This window comes from Teleopsis dalmanni, chromosome X (genome assembly GCF_002237135.1).
Source record: "Teleopsis dalmanni isolate 2A chromosome X, ASM223713v2, whole genome shotgun sequence".
Lineage (NCBI taxonomy): Eukaryota > Metazoa > Arthropoda > Insecta > Diptera > Diopsidae > Teleopsis > Teleopsis dalmanni.
The window spans coordinates 54,725,502-54,749,053 of NC_051848.1; the positions used below are offsets into that span (position 1 = coordinate 54,725,502).

Consider the following 23,552-nt stretch of genomic DNA (forward strand, 5'->3'; position numbering starts at 1 on the left):
TTGAGCTCAAATGTGCGTTTTGAACTAATTTTATTTCTTGTCTTATAATTTACACATAAATATGAAATTCAATATTTAACACATTTCATTGTGCATATGCCTCTGCGCCATATGTTTAACTTTTAACACCTATGCTATCCTACTCTTTCTCTCTTGCTGCTACTTCTGCTTCCTTCTAAGCCGTCGTCGTCGTAATATATTTAAGTCCAACAGACCACACAACATATGTTTTCTTTATTTTTTTTTTTTTTCTTTTCTAAACGTCTGTGTTTACATCTATCCACATTATATATATGGATATATATGCTATGTGTATGTATGTATACTCGTTTATCTGTTTGCACCATTAAAAAATAATGTATGTGTGTCCTATCTAATCTGACCGCGTCTGTCTATTCATGTGTAGCAGCATAACTGCTACAGTCAATTTGCTACGCTGAAATCGTCTGCAACTACAACAGCAACAACAATAAAAAACAACAACAGCAGCAGCAGACTATTGATGAATGCAATGCTCTGCTCGCCGTGGCAAATATTTGCTGCTTTGAATTCCAGAACTTCTTTTTACGATCGGAAAAGAAGCACTTGTGCTACATTATACTCGTGCGTGCTATAAAGTTGCTGCTGCTGCTGCTTCTGCTCCCCTCATCTTAATACACAACAAGAATTGTGTAAATTAAATGCTCAAACACGAATGCAAACCGAGAGTAGTATTCAGCCCAAAGAACGTTGATTTCATTACCGTCATTGGCCGCATTTTTTTCAAATTCCTTTGTTGTTGTTGTGTGCTGTGTTGTTCAGCTTATTCTTTTAGCCATTGTATTTGATTCCAATGAACTGCTTTTACCTTTTTTTTTTATATGTATATTTCTATATATATATATATACAATACAAATTTTTTTATTTTGTGTCTCTTGCTTACTTACACACGGTTGTTGTTGCTGTTGTTGTTGTGTTGTTGATCGTGTTTGCATGAAGTTATGCTGCAAATAACAATATTTACTATTTTTAACGTTTGTGTGCTGGTGCTGCTGCTTGTATGTGCTATGTGGTGTGGTAACCGTCCTCGGCTCGGCTTATGTTGTTGTTTATTTGTAAATTCCATTTCCTGTTTATTAGTTATTTTTTATTCTTCATTCTTATATTTTTAATTTTGTTTTTTTTTTTACATTTAGTTTTTAATTCTCTGGTAAGTAGTAGACATTTATGTTATACACGGTCGGTACTTCAGTTCGGTCGGTCGTTGTCTCCTTTTTTTTTTTTTTTTTTCATCCTCCCTTTTGTGATATGTATTTGGCTTTTTTTTTTTTTTTTTTTTTTTTTTTTTCCGAATTGTATGGCAATATTTATGTTTTTCTTCACGTACTATTGCTTGCTGTTTGTATGGTTGGTTTTCAATCTATGTTTAATACTTTGTTGTGTACTGTACACATGGTGCATCATGAATGCGGTATGTGGTGTTGTTTTGTTTTGGAACAATTTACTGCGTTCCCATCAAATGATTAGGCTAAGAGGAGTAGAAAAAGAAGAGGAAGACAACAGTGACGACGACGACGAAGCACATCACGGCGAAATTCTCTTGCGCTTGCTGTTGTTGTTGTTGTTGTCGTTGTCGTTGTGTTTAATGTTGTCGCTTTAATGTTGTTTTGTACAGTTGCAAACTAAAATGTGTAGTATGCATTCAAAAAGAACCAGTTTTGTGTGTTTTTGTTTTGTTTCTGTTTTTCCTTCATAATTTTATGCAATCACAAAGTTTTTGGTGGTGTTTCATCAATATAAATATACTTACTTGAGCTGAGTATATCTGAATCTGAATCAGAATCATTTGCTCTTCAAGATTAGTTTTTATTAGTTTTAAGAATTGTTGGATTGAAAAGAAAATCATTTGAATTGGCGCCAAATTCAACAAGTTCGTTAACGGCTTTATTTATTATCCGAATAAAGTTGCCGCCAACACGGTGAAGTAAAATGGCTGGAAAATGGAGTGTTTCAATGTTCTCCCGACTCTTTAGCATTAGATGTGGTGCTTTTACTCACCCACCGTTCAATGTTTGGTACGCAGGTATTTTTTACTTACATTTTTTTAATGGCAACATCTGGTGAAAGCTAACAGGGATTTATGATTATCTATTGCAATTAATATGGCTGTAATAATTAGGCAGGAAATATAAAATGTTTTTTAATTAATATAATTAATTAATATAAAATGCAGGAGATGAAGCCAAGGCCCATAACATAACAAAAAAAAAATGGATTGGATAGGTCAGTTTCAATGCGACTCAATACAAAATAGTATTATTAATATTTCGTGAAGACTTTACTTTCGTACAGTCCAGTTTGGTTAATCTGACTGAGTGTAAGCTCCGCATGGACCTATTGATCTCCTGCTGTATCTCAAGCAGTTGTACCTATTCTTGTGACTAAATTACTTAGCATTTTTTAAGATATTGTGAAGTGTGTTTTTAGGTTAACATTTAGTGGATATTAAACATAGGTGTTGTGTACAGTACTATAGTTTTAGTAGGCACGCCTTATGCTATCAAGTCGGTCATTGATATACAAAAAATGGAAAAAAAAGGAAAGGCACCGAGTGTCCTTATATCATTGATCTTCTATCGAATGTGCTCTATCGTATATTCCAATAGCGGATACCGAATCAAACACTTTACAAACTTTTATCCCCAGTCCAGTACTGTTTTCAAACAAAAGAAATTTAGAATTTTAGGTTAATTTTTGATATATCATATACCCATATACATACATATTTTTTTTTTTTAAATAACCTTTATTGGATATGAATAGTACATTCTTAACTATGTGTTAATTTATAACTATTGCTGAATTGTACTTGATAGATATTAATTAAGACATGTGCAGGTTTACTGAACCAGTGTTCAGTTCCCATAGATACATATAACAAATTTGGTGATCTTTACAGAAATCAGTCGTCAAATTACGGCAATTAAATTAAATTAGTATTATCTTTAGTTATAGTGCATATCACTTCGGTGGAAAATATATATTTTTTCAGTTTCTATCGGCGGTATTTCAACAGAATTGATATTACTGCCAAATTACTTATGTATATGTGTTACCATTTCATTGAGACGGTACTAGCGAAAGTGATAGTGTGTCATCTCTATACATAAAAGTAGATGGAAATTTCAGTCATATTGTTTTTGACTGGACTTGTTATGAGCCAAAAGTATGCTAGACGGGCGCTTCTAGGAATACTCAAATGTATTGTTGATCTTGTTCTGATAAATTGTGCTGGTCTATATAGGAGATAACATGAAAGACATTTGTAACGTATTAGAAATACGTCTATATGGGTTAGAATATGGTTAGATAAAAAATAAAAATATAGGTACATTTGAAATAATGAATGTCTTTTTTTTTCCACTTTATATGTACTTTGGTCGCAGTATTTCGCACTGCGAGAAGACTTATTAAAACCTGTTCCATCCTATTTAATAATAGGTGTTCCATACTTTATACATATTTTCCCTCTGCTTAGCCTTCAATGTAATGACAGTGCATGTTAAATTAAAAAGAAAATATAATAAGAATAGTAATTAAAGATATATGGTATAGTGAAATATATTTGCTCTTGTTAAATATATGTTACATTTTCCTTCATATATTATATATATAGTGTTGGAATTTTTTTTTCTCAGAAGTAAATTTTTTTTCTGTGTATTTAAAAAAAAGTGTATTAATTCAAGTCACTCTTCGTGCGACTGACTGGTTTGCGGTGGTGGCGTTACTGCACTTGCAGGCGGGCTGGGTAGTTTTAACTTTTGGTGTTGCGCAAGTTTATCCTTTTCGTTTTATGTCCTCTTATTATTCCTTGTTCCTTTAGTTTAAACTTCTAACCATTGAACTTTTAGTATTCCAATGGAATAGAGTGTTGATTCTCTTGTTTGAAGCGGTACTGTGACGGCGGTAATAAAATACTGTTTCAGTTTTTGCACAGTGTATATCCAGCAAAAAGGCTCTTCTACAACTAATGTAAAGTAAATGTTAATGAATTGAATTATTTGAAAAATGAAAAAAACTAATAATTATTTTATTGATTAATATTAATATTAATTTAAATTGAAATAAAACTAATAGTAATAATTTGAAGAAAATGTGCCTTAAAAAACTATAATTCATAGTGCAAAAAATGTCTAAATCTATAATGAATGTATTTTGACTAAAACCAAATAATGATAATAATAATATTTATAAATAATATTTTCAATCAAAATATATTATTAATTGACTATATTAATAGCCAGTGTACATTTGGAACTAGTGAATGATTTTATTCTAGGCATCAGTTTTTATCGCATGCCTTAGAAACTATTCAAAACGTCGTCAATCGTACGTAGTAATAAACGACTTGCAAGTTTTTCGATTTCAGTTATAGATAAAAAGAACTCGGTAATGGAATATTTTTTTTGTTTTTGTTTAGTAATTATGGCGACCGACAGTAATTCTTGATCTAACCATTTTTATAGTTAATTAAAATAAAACGCCAATTTTCCATACTATCCTCGTCCTCCTCCCACAGTTAGTATTTACTATCACTTATTTAATTTGTTTTTTTTCTTAGCAATCTAAACTTAGTTAATTTAATAGCTTTCTCACTGATTTTATTACTTTAAATTAATGTTATTATAAATTTGTCAAATACACATTCCATACTACTAAAGTAGTAAATCAGTCAGTTTTTGACTGACAGAAGTTATTGGTTTGCACACATAAATATGTACATTATATATATGTATCTATGTTTTTATATATAAATTATATGTATCTATGCTGAGAAGTTTCTAAACATTCGCAATTGTGTTTAGTTCTTTGTGTATGCAAAGTATTTCCCATCACATGTTTCTCGTCCTAACCGAACTTAAGTGCTGTGTCTTTAGTTGGCTTTGGTAGTAGTGGGTTAAAACTGTCATTAGAATAGACGTGGAGTTGCTCGCTGTATGCTGTGCATATTAAACTGCGGCACGTTACATTATGGTCTTTAATCAAGTAAATTGTTTGAAAGGGTACGAAAGTGGGAATCCCATTAATAACAACTTTTTTTTTACAGTTCATGACAGGCGTTTTCAGATGTTGTCTAATAGTTTTATAATTGAATTTTTCACTTGTGACAAATAACTTACACACCCATACATACCACTCAACATGAATATATTCATATAAATTTGTTTGGGGTGGAGTGTAATTCAATTATTTGAGATCTGACATTTTTTTTTTTTTGATTTTATAAATTCTTAGTTTAATTATATATAAATTTTTTTCTTAATTTAAATGTCTTAAACTTTGTATTTGAAAATTCATAATATATTTTCTTAAACATATTTTTATATAGATAAAGCATGTACTAGAACTTAATGATAAAATATAGATAGTTTTAATGTAAGACTTTAAATTAAGCTATTTACTAATACATATTTAATGGCTTTTTTTTAAACTTTGAGATTTAATTTGTTTTAAATGAAACAGAACATATTGAAAACTTGGTCATCTTCATAAAAATGGGTTTATTCAAAAGGTAGTTGTATGCCATTATGACTTGAACATGATTTCAGGTGACGCGGCACTCGAATTAAACACAATTCGAGTTAACATTTGAGGTTTTATTATGGGTAGAACTCTATAAATCTTGACAATTAAATGGTCCAGTATCACATGATCCTGCAGACTAACTCACAGACTCATTATGTAATATTATGCGAGTACCCAATGTTTTCTGAAGGAATCTAATTATATTACACACATTCATATCTAACCGTCTTGATAAATTCAAAATTGTTGCACATTAATTTTATTTAATTGGAAAACAATAGAGAATCATTTTACCATGATATCTTTAACGCTATCCATTCTAGTAATGTTTTGATTAGCAGCTTCCTTGCAGAAATATGGACCAGCAATTCCATTAACCCGTAAAGTGTGTCAAAGTCTGTTAATGTATTCCTGTTCAATTTGTAAACAGTGTTCACGCTTTAATCAGCTCAATGGGATCAATTGAAATATGTTCGTTTTTTATAAAGTAGATTCAGCGTATGTTTAAAAAACTCTGGAGGTCAAGATTTGCACACAGAAGAATGTTGTTTATTGAAACACAACGATAGTGAAACAACTGTTGATGATTGATAAATTAATTTATAAGTTATTATAGTTTTGCATTACATCTACATCATTCGAGAGCCAGCGAATTAACAACATTTATCAACATTACCGACATACTGACCAAATGAGTAATAACCAGAAAGTCATGTGCTTTGCGACAACTTCTTGGTCACAAAGATCAAGACTAAGAGTGTAGACTTAGCCAGACCTTTATTGTTAAAATACACAGGTTAAGATGTTCTATCAGATGGTAACCTGTCTGCATCATCAGTTTTGACCTACTGAGGAGAAGGGAACTATCTTTTTTGTTTAATGACTAGATATGTCTGCCTGTTAGTTATCTAACTTTTGCGTATATAATTGAATTACAAATATAATATATATGATTTAAAACCCAGCCCCTTCATCGATATTACTATTTCTCCTATCTGAATTAGTCTATTTTCGGCTTTGATAAATTTAGCTTGCTAAATACTAAGCCCTTATGCTCTCCGTCTCCGCTGCAATCTTCCACATCCATTCCAAAGAGGTGGTTTAGTGGGTTCAAATATATATGATTTTAAAGGCTTTTAATCTAAATATATTGTGTTCTCTTGTATGTGATTTAATGATTTCTGTTTTTCCTTCTGTTTGTTTTTACTTTTGTCGGCTATAATAATACCAATCTTAAATATTAAATTTTACACTCCAGTAGTATTGAACTGATTTCACTTAAAAACCAAAGAAGAAGACTAGATTTAGTTTTAAATACAAGCTTTTATATATTAGAATCGAAAACAACTTATCTAATTACCTTAAATTAAAACAGTATTTAAATAAAAGAAAAATCTCGTAACTATGAGATATGAGATAATATGTGTGTGTATCTGAAATGATGAAAACGTGCGACTCGGGCAGATATAGTATGTATGACCTTTACAACGAAATGAAAACATATGTAACATGTTTTTTGATGAGGAGCTTTGTGTGTGTGGAATGGCCGAGCAGTCGACCTGTTGTCAGGTATGCATGTCATCTCTGTGTTTGGCAGCAGTATTTGCATACCATAAATCTCTATTTGTGTTGCTTGTGTCCTGTATTTTCACAGTAAGTCTTGCTGGCTATGTTGGCTATGCCATAACGTGTCTACACATTTAATATACATAAGTCTTTTTTGCATTGCTTATGGCCTTATTCTATTTTTTCTTTCTTTTAGAAATGTTCGTATACTTTACCTATTTGCCATTCAAAATTTCGCCTGTAAATGGGTGGATGTTTAGTATAGATGCATTTTTCAATTGTGTGGGAGTACGTGTGTAAATGCATAAAATTTCCATCCAATGCTTTTATTATCCTACTATTTAACTACTATCCTACTTATAACTATTTGTAGTTCTCTCCACTCCATATATTTTCCTGAAAGTGTTTATTTTTATTATAAATTAGCAAAGATGATGTTATATTCCATTTAATCAATTTTCTCTCTTTGTCAATATTGCCGTATGTGCTTTTGTTTTGTCTCTTTCTAACTTTACTAAATTCCTCGCCCCTTCACACTACGCAGACGTCGTTCTTGCAAAAAAACAAAAAAAGGACATTTTTTTATTTGCTTCTATATTTGGTTCAACGCCCTAATATGCCGTTTGTCTGTTCTCGCCTCTACTGCTACCAACCTCTTGGTTTGTTTTGATGCGAGTTTATGTTATCGTCGTACCAATTCGATTTTTCCTGAAAAAAAAAAAAAATCAGAACTTAGTCTCGTCTTAATCCTCGTGTTTTTTATTCGTCTTTCAACATATTGGAATGTGGTGCATACATAAAGGCTCACCTATAAACTATAATATTTATTTGAAATGAACTCTGCGGTAAATAGCTCTACCAAAACAGACTTGTTTTTTTTTTTTGATTATAACTGACAGAAATATTGGAAGATGTGATACCAAGGTATTAATTAATTGTCGTTTATTATTTTTCAATGACCAATTTGACTTAGGATATGCTTTTTAAATAAAGCGAACGGAAAATTTCCTTTTTTTTTTATTCGTACTGTGTTTGAATGATATTTTTAGGTGGATATAAGAAATGCGATTGAGTTTAGTGTATCCAGAAATACTCCAGCAATTTCTCACCTAGCTCATCGAATTACATTCAGTTCGATTGAGAATGAAAAAAATCTCCCGCATATACATATGATTCAGATATAAGTATCCGGAATTTGTAACTTAAATTACATTCACTTTATTTCTATTATTTTTATTTTCATTATTTTTATTTTTATTATTTTTATTTTTATTATTTTTATTATTTTTATTTTTATTATTTTTATTTTTATTATTTTTATTTTCATTATTTATATTTTGTTATTGTTTTCATATATGATTACTTTTATTGTTAATATTTTTTCTTCTATTAATAATATTATAATGTTTTTCTCAGTTTTTAAATCTTAATACTAAATAATTTAATGCTGCACTTGTTTACTGATGTGTAAATACTTTAATACATGTGGGCAGAGTTAGCGATGTAAGTTTTAAAATAGATTTTAAACCCTCTTTGGTGTTGGGAGATGATCCCAATATTGAAAATACTACACAACACTAGTTTCAATTTTAAAACTGACGTTGAGAATATTGCATAAAATTATGTGATTTCAATTAAATGGGAAAATTCATAAGTAGTGCAACATTTTCAATACAAACTACGTATTATATATGTATATTTATTTATTTATTATATATATATATTTATTTATTTATTATATATTTATATCTATTTATTTATTATATATTTATATTTATTTATTTATTATATATTTATATTTATTTATTTATTATATATTTATATTTATTTATTTATTATATATCTATATATATATTTATTTATTAATTTATTATATATTTATATTTCTTTATTTATTATATATTTATATTTATTTATTTATTATATATTTATATTTATTTATTTATTATATATTTATATTTCTTTATTTATTATATATCTATATATATATTTATTTATTATATATTTATATTTATTTATTATATATTTATATTTATTTATTTATTATATATTTATTTATTTATTATATATTTATTTATTTATTATATATATATATATATTCTTATTTGTACATATATACTTTTTTTTTATATATTTTATAGAATTTTTTATATATATTTTGTATAATTTATATATATTATTTATTATATATATATTTTATAATATATATTTATTAATATATATATTATTTATTTTATAATATATTTTATTAATATATATATATTATTTTATTTATATATATATTTATAGATATTTATTAATATTATATTATTTTATTTATATATATTTTATTAATATATATTTATTATTTTATTTATATATATTTTATTAATATATATTTATTATTTTATTTATATATATTTATTATTTTATTTATTTATTTTGTATATATTTATTTTGTTTATATATTTATTTTTATATATGTTGTATAAATCTTTTATTTTTTAATATTTTCTGAATTGTTTATTTTCACAGATTTTTTTATTTTATTTTAGTGCTATAAAGAATATGCTTTTGATTTTTTTTTTGTATTTATTAAGTTCTCTCCTTTTGGGATCAACAACATTCTTCGTAGACTTCAAATATTAATTAATACAGCCGATGATCAAAAAGCTTATATGTGTGTGTGTAAATGTATATGCATATTTTGTTTTTTTAAAATGAAACCATTAATTACTAAGTCCCTTTGCTATGTATGTGCCTGCAAAAAAAGCATGTGAATGTGATCAGAATCAAAGGATTTTTAATGCTTTATAACATCAACTTGTTTCACTCGCCTTTGCTCATTTATGATTTGGCGCGAAAATTTTTACTCCATTCCGTAAAAACAAAAACATAGAAAAAAAATCTGTGTTGTTATTGTTTTGTTGTTTACAAAGAAATCCCCTACTTTGCGTCGTTGATATTTTATTTTGTTGTGTTTTTTGTATTTTTTTGTTTATCAGTTTTAAGCTTGTGTTTTGCAAAGAAGCATCTTAAGCCGCCACGGGCTATCCTTTGTATCTTCAACGACAATAACAACAGTTCTATTCGTTCTCATCATCGTTGACTTGCTTGTTTTGCAGTGTTCCTTTTTTCCTTTTCGTTTTTTGTGTTTTAAGTTTTATTTATATCTTTGTTTACAATGTTGTGTGTTGTGTTGTGTTCAGATTTGCACAATATTGTGGAGTCAATAACATGTTGTTTAGGTTCGGTTTGCTTTGCAGCCATTTAAGCTACACGTTGCAGTGTGCTGAGGCACCCTAGATGTGGCGCAAGTAAACTTATGTGAAAATAAGGTAGTCAGCTCAGCCGTTGTCGTCGTCGTCGTCGTCGTCTACTTGCGGAAAGTTTTCTGTGAATCAGTTTTTTTTTTGTGTTTGTATTTTTTTGTTTTTGTTTTTGTTTTCATCGTTCCTATCCCATCTTAAGGCAGTTTTTGATACCGAAGCATCAAACAGTTGCGATTTGTTACGCCTTGAGTTAGGTTGAATGTCTTTAACTGTTTACAAATTACAAATATTCATGATTTAATATTGTTCACTTGAAATGCAATTTGAAGCACCGGAAATTGTATCGATTTATTAGTTTTTGAATTAATTTCTACTTAAATATTGTGAATGGCATTTTTGTAATGTGAATGAACATTTTTTATAATATATAAGTGCATTTAATATACATAGTTATTACTATGACAAGTGAGTACGATTAATACAGATATATTATAGTTAATAAGAAATATAAATTCCTTTTATCTGGATATAGCAGCACAAAAGATCAATCATGGTCGCAGTGCTCCGCTCCGTTGGGAGCTGGTATCCCGTGTTTTATTCCTATCTGGACGTATATGATTTTCTTAACATTTTTAAGTTTACGACGTTAATGTGAATTTGATTTTTTAACGCATTTTTTTTTTTTCAATATTAATTTTCTAAAATCACTTATACTACTTCTATTACTACATCATGGTGTAAACATGGTAAAATTAAATAGATACATCAGGAATTCTTTCCACTAAAATCATATCATCACATCATCTCTTTAACTTTTTTTACATAATAAATAGTGTTGTGTAATGTATGTAATAAAGTTTCAAGTGCTCTCCATGTGTTTTAAAAATAATGCTTATTGCCTTGATTTTTTGTAGGTTCTGAAAATAATTGTTTAGAACTGTAGGCATTTTCTTATGTGGTTGCTTTAGGTATCATAGACATTACTCGGTCTTCTTTAATAATTTTTTTGTTATATTCTTATATAACAAAGACGTCTCAGCGTATGATATCTTCAATAGCACAGAGTTAGTTCCTCATACTTGACTATAATTGTAATCTTTTTATAATTCTGACAGTTCGCATATTGAACTATGTACCGAATTACAAATTAATACGTATCGAAAAACTGAAGAAACAATAGATCATTTTTTTGTATTACTACTTTTTATATTTTAATTCTTATATCTTAATATTGTGATTATTATAATATTATCTTTTATATTTATTACCTTTTCTATATGATGAACTATTTTACTTAAATGCAAAAATTTTATTTTTTTGGAACATTTTTTATTACTAAATTTTGGTATAGATAAATTTTAGGTTTTTTACCATTATAATAATAACTATCACTGCATTTAAAATTTCATCGTACTTTTTCGTCTTGTCACTGTTGCTGCAACTTATGTTATAGAACTTATGGTAGAAACATTATTGAATTATAGACATTACAGTAACTATAGATGAAAAAAGGATGGAAAAATTTAACGAGCATGTTAAAAATTATGTAGGTGATATAGTAGGGGAGTGCGTGGGTGTGTGCATTAAGTATTGAAACTAGTCTGGATCAAGATGTAGAAACAGAAACTTATATATATGCATTAAAAAATTGTCTGATCAAAATTTTTGTAATTTGTTTTAATTAAAAACATGTAAAATTATTTTAAGAAAATTAAACTATTATGTAACCAAAGTTACTAACAGAATCTAATGGTGTAATATTTGTAATAGACTTATATATATATATATATATATATTCCTACCACAGTTTTACATATGTACATAATTGATCCAAATTGTGTTGCCTTAACTTATGGTGTATAATTCATAATTTCAGTTTGCATGCAAAAAAATTTATTTTTTTTTTAATCTAAAAAAAATTTGAGTTAATAAACTGTACGAGTTGAGTAAGATTTTGCAAGAGTTTACCAACGAATCAATGAAATATTTTCAATCAAAATTTATACAACCAACACACAAAAATATTCCAAAAAGATAAAAAGAAGATTGTGGAAGAAGATGATGCAGGAAGATTTTAGCAAGAAATATTCCCGCTTGAGTTGTAGTTCGTTGTTTGTCCATTTATGTTGTTTTCTTTTACTGCGTTCTGAACTCTACTTTTGTATACGCGTTTTTCTTGTTCCGAAGAATTCCCAGAATTCTTGTCAACATTCCAGAAACTGTGCATAAATGCACAAGACTGCTGCTACATCCTCCAAACTTAGTAGCACACGTTCACATATAAATATATCGAACTTGCAGCAATATTATTACACACATTGCCATGTTTTTATATATTCCTCTATAAATGTAGCCAGTGTGTAGAAATATATACACACACAAATATATATAAATATATATATGTTTGTATATATTTTGAAGAAATTTTGTTTATATTACTACAACGGCAATATAAATTCCATACTATAACTGCCAACCATGTTAAAAACCGGTAAAATTTAAATAATTTTTGCTATTTCCTTCAGGAATGAATCCGAATACTCTTGTTAACATAAAAATATCTTTTTTTTTTCTTGCTTAGCACCGCATCGCATCGCACCGTTTAGTGCTGTCATTTATTTTTGCGACATATTTGAAGAACAAATGCAAGTCTCTGATTTTAGTAGTGTAATTTTTTTTTTTACTCTGTTTTTAATGTAGTATTATATATATTTAATAATAACTAAAGTAGCTAATAAGCTCTGATTAAATGAGTATAAAAAATTTATGAGCTTAATGTACTCAGTTTTATCAGGATGTCTGGGAAATTTCCTCTTGAACCCTCCAATATTTAATATGCACTTTACAGGTACAGGTGGTATACAGGTATAAATACATTCATTAATAGGCGTCCATACCTGATTCCTAAAATGAGTATGACGCATGTAAGTAAATACGCAAAATTATTAATGAATCATTTATGTTTTATGTTACTTCTGAGAATAAACAAATTAACGATTGTGTTATACTGATAATGTAATCTGTGTTTGTTTTATTGTTAAGGACGTTGATTTTTTACTCAAAACACTACACTATATTTTCAGTACAATGATTCATGTTTGGCTTCTGTAAGTTTATTGCATAATTCTGATTTGTATAATAATTCTGATTGATAATAGACTGTTTTCAATAAGTAAAAGTATATTAGAAACCTTTATTTATAAAATTTTTGATATAGTTTATTAGTCTAAAATATGTTTTTTTGTGTGGATTTTGTGGGTATTTTAAAATTTGTGATTTTCTTCATGTATTACTAGAAGTTTTCCTGCGTGATAACAGTACTGACGGACCATTTCTTTGCTCAAGTAGGTTTTGATGTGCAAGGAGGTCTTCACTTGAACTTAGCTTAAGAAAGTCACTTGTTATATATGAATATTGATGTGCATAAAATAGATCTTTTTTCTACTTAGCAAAAAATGTAGGAACTACTAACGATTGTAACTAGATCGAAAAACCACATTATACCAAGTAATTAAATTTTTAATACAGTATTTTTTTTATCGAAATTATATTTTAAGTAAGTGTCTAAATAGTGGCATATGACTGGAAAAAATAGTTCCAAGATCGAACAGGCTTGTGTCCAGGTGACACTTCCAACAGTGATTATATATTTTATTTGAAATTTGTTGTTTGTATATGTTTTTGTCCCACTATTAAGTCCGTCTTGTTTCTTATATTATGAAAACAGTTGATTATCGTTGATTTCCAGATATATGTTGTGGAAGTCTGGTATTTTAAGTCACACATATTTAAACTGAACTATTTTTAGTGCACATTTTTTTTAAAGCTCTTTATGGACTTATCACTTATAAAGAATGTGATGTGTATTCATCAAGCCCTATGCTGCAATCAGAGCTTAAACGATCATATATATGTGTAAACGTGTTAAAGCCTAGAGCGATTATATCATGGTTGGAAATGTAACAAAAAAATCTAAACATTTCTAGACATTTTTCTAAATATTAGGGTTTGGTAAGGTGTAGTCTAGAGGAATTATATTATTTCAAAAAATTCTGATTGGAAGAAAACAAATTCACATGTGACACTAAACTCTTCTTCTTCTTTCTTCTTTGTTCCATTAACTCCCAGTGGAGCATAGGGTCTCAATAAACTCACTCGGTGATAAAAATGATCATTATGTTATAAAATCATAGTTAGGAGTTAATTATAGCTCTTTTAACAAATTGTCTATCCAATCTACCTCTAAGATCAAGATAACAACTACTAAATTTTGTCTCTAACGTGTCTGCTCTCTGTTCTCTTTTTACTTGCGTTAGTGCTGGCTTCCTTATGTAAACAATTAACATTTCTTCGAAATCAAAAATTAACTTGAAAACTCTACACCTATAGAGTTAAGGGTTAGTATAAGGACGTGTGCTGTTATAACTGTCAACACTTTCACTCGGAGACATCTATCGCCTAATGTGTTGCCCTTCCTTACTTATGTTAGATAGAAATGATATTTGTTAATAAAGCTCAACCCTTGGTTGGTTGAAGTGATAGGTCAGCAGATATACTTCCGTTGTCTATAATTAGCAATTCTTTGCTAATTATTTTCGTTGCAAGAAACCTTCCACTTATTTTTACAATTGTGTCTCCAGACTACTAACGATGTTTCCAGTCCCCAGTCCCCAGTCCCCCCAGTTTTTATTTTACATATAAAGTACATAGAAATAATTATTAAAGAAATATCAAATGTAGATTAAAGAAAATCTTCTAAAAAGGCAAATAAAAATTTTACAAATAAATTTCAATTTGTTTTGATTTTTGTTCTATAGTTGGCGGAGGGGAAAGTGCTAGGAAGGAGAGGAGGAGGCCGTGTTATTTGTTTTTATTTGCTGTACTATTTTTCTGATTTTAACTTGTTTTGTTTTTATTACGTCAAGTTCTATGCCCTCGTACTTGCTCGATGCTGGCTGGCTTGACTGCATGTTGAATGCTGTATGTGTGTGTGTGTAAGTGTATTTGTATGTGTTTTTCATTACATTTAGCGTTTAGCGTATTCGCTTTTGCAACGCGCTGCGTTTATTTACCTTTGCTGCTGCTGCATTACAGTTTTTTTACGGCTGCTCGGGCTTCTTGGTTTCTTTGCTTTTGTTTTTTTTGTACTTAGTTTTATTTTTGTTTTTCTGTTGTGGTTACGTCTTTGGCTTCCTTCAGTCAGTGTTCGTTTTTGCCTTATATTTCTTTTGCTTATTATGTTGCTGCTCCTTTTTTGCATTTAATTCAATTCCCTCATTTTTTGTAATCCAACCATTTTGGAGGGAAAAAGTTGGCGTCATATACTAATTTTTTTTATTCTTAAAATTATTTTTATTATGGATTGTTTGTTTTTATTAAATCATTATGAACTCTGGTATGTACGTAGTCTATAATTCTATGTAAGCCTTAATGTGTGAAAATAATATAAACTGTTGGGAGAATATGAAATATTATTCGAAAGTGTGAACATTTCTTCTAAAACTAAATTAGGGAAGAAACATAATCATTACTTTGGAAAAGATATTTTATTAAATTTTAAAAAATATTTCGGGTAAAAGTGACTGTATTGTACATTAAGACTGAAAAGTTTTCGGAAATTCTCATTTAAAATTCGCGCGCTGTATATTTTTCGATATTTTAAGTTTATGTAGTTTGGCAGCACTGTCCTTAATTACTATGCCAAAAATGAGCGCGATCTGTCAGACAGTTCGTTTACGGCAGCTGTTGAAACCAGTCCACCTCAGTAGTGCGTTGCGAAATGTCTTCGACGGTCGTACGACCGTCCTGAAAGGCTTTGTACCACTCATAAACTTGAGTTTTCGATAAAACTGATTCCCCATAAACCTTTTGTAGCATTCGCAACGATTCTGCACACGAAATTTCGTTCGAAACACAAAATTTGATGCAAACTCTTTGTTCAATATTTTTTTCCATTGTTTTTTTCGCAACGCACTACTGGGGTGAACTGGTTTCAACAGCTGCCGTAAACGAACTGTCTGACAGATCGCGCTCATTTTTGGCATAGTAATTGTCCTTAATTGCTGCCAAACTACATAAACTTAAAATATCGAAAAATATACAGCGCGCGAATTTTAAATGAGAATTTCCGAAAACTTTTCGGTCTTAATGTATACTTAGTCGAAAAGATATTTCCAAATTCCAAATGTATCATAATAAATTAAATTACCTGATGTCCAGAAAATAGAAATTCTATGTATGTTTTCAAGAAGTTTTTTTTATATTATTTATAACAGAAAATAAATTAAAAATTTTTTGGTAAAGAAGGGTCTATCTAATAAATGCTAAATTAGTACTGAATGGGCAAACTTTCTCAAATAATTTATTTTCGATAGTGTTTTTTCAGAGCTTCTAATCGATATTTTTTACCGGAACCGAACTGACATATCTTTTTTCTTTTGAATCGAAACAAGATTCCGAACAGGAACCGAACCGAAAACCAAAACAAATAAAACCATATTTTTGCCGCAATGGTAATCGAAACCGAAACGATATATTTTTTTTTGAATCGGAACGAATACCGATTCGATTAGGACTTCGAACAGGAACCGAACCGAAAACCAAAAAAAAAAAAATAAAACGATATTTTTGCCGGAACGAAAACTAAATCGACTTTTTTTTTTAACCGGAACGGTTAGTTAAAAGTCATGACAAGTACCAGCGGAACATAGACTCAGTAACTCTTGGAAATATGGTTACGTTGTAAGCACTTTACGTTCATAAAAGAATAAAAGACGTTAAAACTTTTTTCATAAACTTTTCTGATAATACAAAATATCCCTTTGTTAACATTTTCTCTAAAATTGAAGTGGGGAGAGATATTATTATCTCTGTTTTGACTTAACCCTATGAGAGTAAAGTTTCGAGATTGAGACTGGAATACTTAACCTAATTCATTCTAATAAAATGTGAGACCCTGTTATTGTTGTTCTATATTAGTAGTATACCTAGTATCTATATTAGGTAAAAATAAAATTACAACTTTATACCAGAAATTTCTGCGGCAAATTTTTTATAGTTTTTAATTTTTATATATATGAACTAAAAGTTAATAAGTGCAACTTAACTATCGCAGAATAGAATATATGTATAAAATAAAATATATGATTATTAAGTTTATAATTTATTCTATTTTAAAAATAATTTTTTCTGTTTTTTTTTTTTTAGAATTCAATATTCTCTGTTTGGAATCGTGGACTGATGTCAACAACGAAGTAATGTTATTAACAATCGTAACTCACAATAACATATAACCATATTTGTTATTGTATGAAATGTATCTAAATCACCAACGTGAGGAACAACTATTGCTACTTAAGAAAGTAGTGCAGTTAGGGCGAAATTTTGTAAATTAAAAAAAGAAAAACAACGAAAGACGTCTTCAACTCAAATAGATCGATCAAATGAGAGAGGTTCGTTGCTGATATTATTGTAGGTATGTTGAATTGGTATGTTGTGTAATGTATTGGAATCACTTTAATTTATAAAATACTTTCTTGTAATATTAATAAATTTTATTTTGTATAGTTTTTTAGTTGTCATAACCAAATTTGTTTTTTTTATTGCCTTTGTTGTTATTATACTTAAAACCATTTGTTTTGCAAAGTAATTTTATAGTTCAAATATGATAGCTAGGCAAAAACTTATAATTAAAAGTTTGTTGTATGGTGTAAAGTGTGTGTACAGTACAGAAATTAATCTTAAAATTAATAAAAATAAGTCTGTAAGTCCTCTGACTAGCCCAAATTTATATTTGTTTGGATATTAAAAATTATATTTTCCGTTCCTTGATAGATTACATATACATCATATGTGTACGAATTGCGTAGATATGTTATATGCTGTTAGTTAGTATGACATATATTGTTGATGTAAATTTACTTTACAGTCTATGTTATTACGTACCAATAACTTTTTAAATACATTTTTAAATGACTAATTTTGAGATAAGATTTCTTTCTATTTAACGTCATTATTGTATCATGAATATGTTTAATTTCTTCAGTATTTTAAAAATATTATTAATATTATACAGCAAAAATTGCCATTAGTGGAAAAAAGTCGAATTAAAATTCATAAGAAATATTGAAAATACGTAATACAATTACAGATGACAGATGAATGTATTTTTATTCTACAAAATGAATATTTGCCAACAGAATGGTCCAGTTACCTAAAACTTAAAATCGTAAGAGGTTATTAACTCCTGAAAAGTTGTTCTAACTTTTAGCAGAAATGTCGAGCTTTCTTATGGTATTGAAAAACTAAGTTTTGCTCTTCTCACATCACTGCAGCGATTTTTTTTAGAAATCAGAATTAATGTGGAAATAAAACTGAAATATATTTATAGTTGTACGCAGTAATAATCATTATGTTGATTTATGTCCCTATGTACTTGTTCCTTTGAATTTTATTTGGTTTTTTTTAAATTTATCTATTTGTATATTTTGGGTTAGTTTTCACATTGCAATTATTTTTTCTATTCAGTGGATTCAGTGGATTGCAATTATAGTGCTCAAGATTATGACGGTGTTATCTTACCTTGCCGTATTTTGCCTTGCCATTTTAACAGTTGAAATTAGAACATTACTTAAGTGGCGGACTATAAGTAGTTCACTATAAGTAGTTTAATAGTTCATTCAGTTTAGGACTAGTTGAGGTATTGTTTCAACCGTGCTCAAGTCAAGTAATGTATTTCATATACTTAACTATTTATCTTTGAGAAAACCGTACTGGTAAATCGTAACCGTTTTCATAGAATCCTAATTTTGAAAATAGAAAAAGCTTGTCACAAGGATCTATTCAATATTGGCACTGTATATGATAGTAAAATAATATTATTCAAATATATATTGCTGGTATTCAGAGCTGTATTATTATTTATTATTAAAATTATTGACGTGAAATCACCCAACAGCCGATACTGCGGCCAGAAGAGTCCTATTGTACCATTTTCACTATTTATTACACAAAGCCCTTTAAAGGTATGTGACAAAGTTCAGGACTTTATCTAGAGAAGAGTTTTCAATCTGTTCTGGTGTCAGAAATTCCATATGAAATAAGTTTCTACTGTGCGTTGTTAATAGTAGCAGTGGTTTTGTCATCTTTGAGGCATAATCTGCATTCCAAATTAGGAGATAGTCGTAGTTTATGAAAAAGATATTTCAGATCGTGATGAAACTCTGTTATTAACATTAAATTACCTTTTGAGAATTTAAGAATGTTTACGTAGGAGTACGGTTTGATTAGTGCTTTGCTTTGTCTAAGTCGTGGAAAGTCTTCTCAGTACACCAGCCGCATATGATTCTCCCTCTCCTTGATTATTTATTTTATAGTGTTCCAGTTTAACCCACAAAAGGGTTGGAGGATCTGTAAAAGCAATTTTTGATGCAGTTCTGGCTAGCTCATCAGCAACTTCTCTGTGGTCTGGAACCTTGTAAGACTTACCTTATTTCGAGTTGCAGGTAACTGTAGAAGCTCGTACCATCCAAGGACCTGTTCGAACTTGAAAGTCCAAGAAGAGCAGAGATGTAAAGTAATGACGCAAAACGGCAACAACAAAATACATTTCGAGTTACCATGTTTATCGGTTAATTAGCTTTCCGTACCTAGAATTTTGATCGCAGATTTTATTTTTATCTCTATAGATGAATTGATAGCCATTTCTTTGTAGAAAGTATCTTAGTTTATTGGTGACACTATAACTTTTTTTAATTTTTTCCTGTTTCAAATAATCGCGATTTTGTACAATTATTTTCAATTCATGGAAATAATAAAAATATTGGCATTTTATAAACGCCAAAGTATGTGTCTATTCAATAATTTATCTGTTTAATAGTTGGATTGCTTTCTCTTAAAAATTTTCTATTGTTTTGCAAAATTGTTGCTAATTGCACATCTTGCTGAGTTGAGTGTGTGTTTATATACATTCAATTGACTTATTTTTGGAATATTTCTGCCGTGTATAGATAGAACCGATCGCTTCTTCTTTCATTTATCTCTAGTAGTAGTGTGCTCTGGTCGTTTGAAAGAAATTTGTTTATATTTCTAAAAAAAATATATATAATAAATGAGTCATAAATGAAACATTGTTTCAGTTTTCTTAGTTAAAAATATGTTCACTTAAATACCGTGGAATACCTATGAGTCCGCATTAGTCGCAATATACTATATTAATACTTGCAGTTCTTGGAACATTCGTTTTATGCTATGACTATTACAAAAACTTTTTTTATTTAAATAGATTTGACTATTATATATTACAATGAAATGCAGCCTAAAATGTAATCAAATGAGGTGAATCACTTGGACAATCTGTAAATACTTGTTGTTAAGTGTACAAACATTTATTACAAGTCCATAATATATATTCCTCATTAAATTTAATAACGTCATAATAAAATATGCGTCATATTTTGAAAATACGTATTTTTCACATATTTTGTATATTAGAAATAAAAGACTTCTTTTTTATGTTTTTGACTAAAAAATCGTGTTAAAAATTTATAATATAAATTTTTGATATATATATGAGATGTTTTTAGGAGGCGCTTTGTTAATATTAACCCTTGATAATAGACAACCCCATTCATTTGTTACTTACTACAAATTCATATAGATACCTTAAATCTCTTTGATTTAAATCAGTGCCTGTTAACGTGGGGCCTATGCCTCCATAAGGGACGATTCGATATTAAACTTTTATTCATGTTAGTTTAATTGATATTTTCTTTATCGAAGATTATATGTATCAAACATATAGTATTGATATCAACGGACAATGTTGTGTCCAGATAGGTTTATGTCAAATTGAATGAATAGGTTAGTTTTGTAAAATTATAAAATTGGTTAGTTTGAGCATAATTAATTAAAAAAACTCTTAAAAACTGATTAAAGAGTTACAAAAATTGTATACATAATAGAAGTAAAATATAATTACTTAATAGTAATTATATGTAATGATTATATAAATATTGTAATAATACAATTGTAAAATAATATTAAAAAAAATTAAATTAAAATAATATTAAAAAAAATTAAAAAATTTTAATTATAATAAACAAAAAATAAAATATTTTTATTATATTTTTATAATTTTAACAAATTATAAAATTTAATTATATGATAATATAATAAAGTATTATAATAAAATTATTGCATATAATATAATAATAATATATATAGTAAAATAACAATATAAATAAAATAATTATATAACAAAATAATAATATAAAAAACAATAAATAATTTTATAATAAAATAATAATATAAAATGATAGAGAGGTTTCGAAAAGTAATAAACTACAACAATAAATATTTTTATTTTATTTTAATCCATCCATGTCGCTATTATTTCGAGTATTGTGAAATATCCATTATCAGTGATCTTGGCATTAATTCTTATATTTAATTATTCGTAAAAAATTTTTTTGAGACTGCAGCTACCAACGGTTGAACTCGTGCCCTGTCAAATTTGAAGCTTAGAGTCAGTGTTCATTAACCAACTGATCTAAAACTGTTCACTACTACTTTTCGAAACCTCTATATTAAATATCGCAATTTCTATTAAAGTAAAAAGCAGCCAAATTTATTATAAAATAATCATATAATAAAATAATATAATAAAATAATATAATAAAATAATATAATAAAATAATATAATAAAATAATATAATAAAATAATATAATAAAATAATATAATAAAATAAATAAATAATAATAAAATATAATAAAATATAATAATAATAATAAATATAATAAAATAATATAATAAAATAATATAATAAAATAATATAATAAAATAATATAATAAAATAATATAATAAAATAATATAATAAAATAATAATTTAATGAAATAGTAACATAAACTGATGATAAAATAAAATAATAATAAAATAAAATTAAATAATAACAAAAAATAATAATAAAATAAAATAATAATAAAATAAAATAAAATAATAATAAAATAAAATAATAATAAAATAAAATAATAATAAAATAAAATAATAATAAAATAAAATAATAATAAAATAATAATGATAAAATAAAATAATAAAAAAATAAAATAAAATAAAATAATAATAAAATAAAATTATGATATAACAAAATCTTGTAGTTTTTACCTTAGATTAATTTTTTAAAAAAATTAAATATAAATTATTTTCATCATGAGTCTTATTTTTTTTTATTTTTTTTTATTGATTGGCTTTTAACTGAAATCACAATATACAATTAATTTTTTTTCCGTTATTGTTTTATTTTTTTATTTTTTTTTTTTTTTATAAACTTGAAATAATATGAATTTTGTGATAATTTTGACGCCAGTCGAAAATGAAATCACATGCAAAAAAAACGTTCGAACTTGACCTAGGCGCGCGAGATCACACAAATTATTTGGTTATTCAACTGTTTTGATACATCAATTATATTCCATTTTTGTTTCTACATTTCTTTGGAATTCGTATTTTGCTTTCCATTCAAAAAATAGATAAAAATCTTTTCAATTTGAACTTTGCTTGTATGCGAAGATTTGAGTTTTATTTACTCAAACTTTTAATTAATTACGTTGTTCAGTATAAACAATTTTTAAATTAATGCGGATGAATTTGTTGTTTATATTTTGGATCAATGCGCTCCATTACTGGTACTGTCGTACCTAATAGAATTGCGAATTGCATATTCTCGCTTCGAGTGGTCGTCGTCGTCGTAGTGAATTGATTTGACGCGACATAAATGATTATGCTGTTATGGTTGGAACCGGACCGACAACCTCTCTATATGGAATAGAATATATGTCTATATAATAAAAATTACACTGATAATATAATAAGCTTGATTCACTTATTTAATATATATATATATATATTTATATTATCAAATAACTGTTTTTATAAGAATGCTGGAGACGTACGGACATTGAGCTTAATTATGCATAATTTAATATACATAAAAAAGTGGGACTTTTAAATATGGGTGTCAATTTATTGAACCATTGCATGTTTTTTTAAAATAAATAATTTATTAAAAAGAAAAACGAGCAAATAACAAAAAAGATTTTTGTAAACAAAATGTTAATAAAATTATAAAATAAAATATGAATTAAATAAAATTTTATTCAAATAGGGTAAAA

The 23,552-nt window shown here is 27.7% G+C and overlaps 1 protein-coding gene across 3 annotated transcripts in view; it reads left to right on the forward strand.

Annotated features, from left to right (window-relative positions):
- LOC119687549 (DNA-binding protein RFXANK) overlaps positions 1 to 23,552 on the forward strand; it is a 46,136-nt gene that overhangs the window by 14,467 nt on the left and 8,117 nt on the right. For all 3 annotated transcript variants that reach the window (XM_038101895.1, XM_038101894.1, XM_038101896.1), the window contains one exon: positions 17,590 to 17,857. The gene's annotated coding sequence lies outside the window, so the exon portion shown is untranslated. The remainder of the gene's footprint in view (positions 1 to 17,589; positions 17,858 to 23,552) is intronic.